Source organism: Carlito syrichta, unplaced genomic scaffold, assembly GCF_000164805.1.
Source record: "Carlito syrichta isolate Samal-C Ts95f unplaced genomic scaffold, Tarsius_syrichta-2.0.1 Scaffold316039, whole genome shotgun sequence".
Classification (NCBI taxonomy): domain Eukaryota; kingdom Metazoa; phylum Chordata; class Mammalia; order Primates; family Tarsiidae; genus Carlito; species Carlito syrichta.
The window spans coordinates 743,301-747,743 of NW_007260135.1; the positions used below are offsets into that span (position 1 = coordinate 743,301).

Genomic DNA, 4,443 nt, shown 5'->3' on the forward strand with positions numbered 1-4,443 from the left:
TCACCTCAGCCTCCCAAAGGCGTGGGATTACAGGCTGAGCCACCGAGCCCGGCTCTAAATCTTTCAAAGAACAAATGGTCTCCAGGAACTGCAGGCTGTAAACCTTCAACTTCAATGGTCTCCAGGAACTGCAGGGTGTAAACCTTCAACTTCAAAAGAGGGGTTTTGGATAAGTCTGTGAATTAGTTGCTCTTTTGCATTTCCATGAGAGCCGTCAGTCTTTGGCCATTTGACTTTTTCAAACAAAACTGACCTGGCAGGTCTTTAAAGCTTGCCGTTTGACTTTCAAAAGGAAATACCTTTAACTGCTACCAGCCCCCTTCATGCCACAGGGTTAGTGGGAGACAATCTGTCATCCCAGGTGATTGCCATGAAGCCAGCTGCTGACCCCAAAGAAGTTACACATGTGTTTCTCATTCATTCACTCATTTATACAAGAAATATATATTTCAGCATTTGCCACATTCTGCCATACCACCTCAGCCTTCCAAGTAGCTGGAACTACAGGCACACACCACCATGCCCGGCTATCATTTTGATTTATTATAGAGATGAGGACTCACCAAGTTGCCAGGCTGGTCTCGAACCTGTGAGCTCAGGAAATCCTCTCACCTCAGCCTCCCAAAGTGCTGGGATTATAGGCGTGAGCCACCATGCCCGGCTTCCCTGTTTATATTGTGGAAGGGGGCTTAAAAAGACATCTACAATGTCAAAAATTAGGCTAAGCATGTACTCAACCTTTGCACAGTTAAAAAAAAAAAGTTCCCATCCTGGAAACTGGCAACAGCACCTGTTGGCTAGGTTAAAATGTTTAACAGCTTTTTTTTTCTCGCTTCTGTGAACCCCGCTAGCATTGCTTGAAAAGTACCTAAGCCTCCTGGATGTTGTGGTTTGGTCTACTTGAAAAATCCCAATGTGGTTTTGCCCCACTTAAGCAAGCCCCTACAGCTAATGAGGGCCCCTTGCTGTGGGACTGTCATATTCAGTAGGCAAGTGGCTGCCGGCCCGGCTCTTGGCTGATAAACCTCTCCTTTTTATAACTTGTACTTTTGGTGTTGGTGTCTGTGAATTAAGCGCTTAGTCCCTATTTCAATATCAATGCTGACCTTTTAAGGGAATTATGTCCTATGAGGTCACAAGCTATACCAACACAAAAGTATTCTGAAAATAGAATCCATCAACTTAAAAAACCTTACCAATGATTTCTATGAGTTTCTTAAGAACTAAAAAAAGGGGGGGGCTCTGCTTCTTATCTCTTTAAAGGAGATAATTTTAAGCAAATATGACAACATCTAAGGAACAGCAAATATTGGTATATAATCATCCTGAACTGTGGTTTTCCCAGCTCTGGAAAGCTACTGCACAAGCATCCTCTATAAGCAACAAATTCTGATTTCTTTTTTTTTTAATTTTTTTTTTTTTTTGAGTTGGAGTCTCACTCTGCCGCCCAGACTGGAGTGCAATGGCCGCTCCCGGCCACCGCAGCTTCGACCTGCAGGGCTCCAGCGATCCTTCCCCCTCAGCCTTCTGAGTAGCCAGAATTACAGGCATGCGCTACCACACCCAGCCAATTTTTTGATTTATTGCAGAGATGAGGTCTCGCCTGCCCAGGCGGGTCTCGAACCCGCGGGCTCAGGCAATCCACTCACCTCAGCCTCCCAAAGGTGCGGGATTACAGGCTGAGCCACCGAGCCTGGTTCAAATTCTGATTTCATAATAATTTTGCCACATGGAATGGCAAAAACACAGTTTCCTTAATTCAGTCAAGATAACAGAAAAATTAACAACGGCCAAAAAAGGTCACAAACTACAATTTATATACAAACCTGTATTCCACACTCGGGGGGAGGACTTTCTGCAAGTTTCATGGGCTTCCAAATAAGTCATGTGATCTGGCCCTGCCCCTCTCTCCAACCATTCTGCCCCTCCATCACTGGGCTCCAGCCAGAGTAGCTTTCCTTAGGCTCCTCCATTCCACTGGACATGCCAGCTTGCTTCTGCCTTGAGACCCTTTCACTCTTCTTTCCATAACTCCCTACCTTAAGATTACAGATTCTTAACCATTGCCCTCTTGCACAATGTGGTGAAACCTATGAACTTCTCGGAATACTATTCTCAAGGGCCTAAAAGACAGGATCACAGAAGACACTGACTACATTAAAATTAAGTTATTACAATATTTTTTTAAATAATGACATGGTCATTGGGTAGCTTAGTCTTTTAATGGCTTTCAATTCATCACATTTTCCTGTAGTTGTAACCTGTAGAGTCTATTCTCAAACTGAGTGAGCTGGCCTTTAGACTTGCTTTGACGCACAGAAGACAGGGGACGTGCTGGAGAGTTCTGAGCCTGGACCTCAAGGGGCTTTGCAGCTCATGCTATTGTTGTCTTGGAACACTGTCACCACATGAAGAGGTGCTGGCTAGTCTATTAACACATGGCCCAGCCCATAGTCAGCACCAGTCACGGGGAATGGGAGAAAGGCCATCTTGGACTGTTTGACTCAGATGGAATGCCAGGGAATTGCAGCCATAGAGCAATCCCTGGCAAGCCCAAAAGAACCGCCCTGGCTGGGTGCGGTGGCTCAGTCTGTAATCTCAGCACTTTGGGAGGCCGAGGCGAGAGGACTGACTGAGCCTGGGGGTTCGAGACCAGCCTGGGCAACTTAGTGAGGCCTCATCTCTACAATAAATCACAAAAACCTAGCCAGGCGTGGTGGTATGCATCTGTAGTTCTAGCTACTGGGAAGTCTGAGGTGGAAGGATCTCCTGAGCCCAGCAGGTTGAGGCTGCAGTGGCCGTGAGTCTGCCATTGCACTCTAGTCTGGGTGACAGAGTGATACTTCAACTAAAAAAAACAAAAACCAAACCGTCCAGCTGAGCACAGCCCAAACTGCTAATCCACAGAATCGTGGATGGTTGTTTTAAACTCCTCAATTGTGGAGTCATTTTGATATCCAGATAATATATAACATATACAGTAATATATGTGCTTCCTTGTTTGGGTTTTCTTTTTTTTTTCTTAGTTGGAGTCTCACTCTGTCACCCAGGTTGGAGTGTAGTGGCACACTAACAGCCACCCCAGCCTCGACCTGCTGGGCTCCGGCGATTCTTCCACCTCAGCCTTCCAAGTAGCTGCAACTACAGACGCATGCTATCATGCTCGCCTGATTTTTGATTTATTGTAGAGACTAGGTCTCGTCAAGTTGCCCGGGCTGGTCGCGAACCCTCTTGCTCAGCAATCCACTGGCCTCGTGCTGGGATTACAGGTTGAGCCACCGCGCCAGGCCGTGCTTCTTTACTAACACAATTAGAATCTGATCTAGTGGCAGAGCTAAGGAATCCCATAATTTCAAAGCAATGATGATACTTCAAGACACCTATAAAAACAGAGATGCGGTTAAAAAAATATATATACGTATATATATATACGTATATACATATATACATATATATATCTGTACCTTTCTACTGATCACAAAGCAATAGGTGCTGCTAATATTACTGAGGTTTGATGCCCACAGTCAAATGGAAGATGCTAAATTTCAGTCTGAGTTTAGTGAAAATAAAGATGCGATTTCCCCTTTCTTTCCTCTCTTCTTTCTCTAATAAACTTTATTTTGAAAGTAAAAAAAATGTAATCTTTTTCCCGTCCAAGTTGATGGTCCTCCTGAAATCTACACAGACTCCCAGAACCTCGGTTAAGAAACTCTTCTGCTTCAGCTTGTCACTTAGTCTCATTTCAGATGTCATCCCCTCAGAGAGACCTTCCCAGACCAGCTAATATAAAGCAGCTCCCCTCTGTCTCCACTATCCCATTACCCTTAGATTTACTTTATAAATCACTAATTAGCATAGAGTATGTACTAAAAAATTTGTTTAAAAAAATAGCACTAATCATTACTTGAGACAGGTTATTTACTTTGTATACATTTTACATGTATAATATTTTCTTTCTCATCTGAATATAATGGACCTTTTCTGTCTTTTTATAGTTGTATCTCTAATACCTGGCACATTTTAGGCCCTTCTAACCATGGAATGAATAATAAGACAGGTATACAAGTGTTTAAACACAAATAAAAAATAACATTATTGCATAGATGGCTTTTTGTTTTGTGTTATTTTAGGAGGAACAAAGGAAGAGCAATGCTCTTTGAAATAAAATATGCCGCCAGGCTCAGTGGCTCAGCCTGTAATCCCGTGCCTTTGGGAGGCTGAGGTGAGTGGATTGCCTGAGCCTGCAGATTCGAGACCCACCTGGGCAACTTGGTGAGCCCTCATCTCTGCAATAAATCAAAAATCAGCTACCCGGAAGGCTGAGGCAGAAGGATCGCTGGAGTCCAGTAGGTCGAGGCTGCTATGGCCAGGAGCGGCCACTGCACTCCAGTCTGGGCGACAGAGTAAGACTCCAACTCAAAAAAAATAAAATAAAATAAAATA

The 4,443-nt window shown here is 44.0% G+C and overlaps 1 protein-coding gene across 4 annotated transcripts in view; it reads right to left on the reverse strand.

The window, feature by feature from the left end:
* BICD1 (BICD cargo adaptor 1) overlaps positions 1-4,443 on the reverse strand; it is a 286,396-nt gene that overhangs the window by 91,611 nt on the left and 190,342 nt on the right. The gene's annotated exons all lie outside the window — the stretch shown is intronic.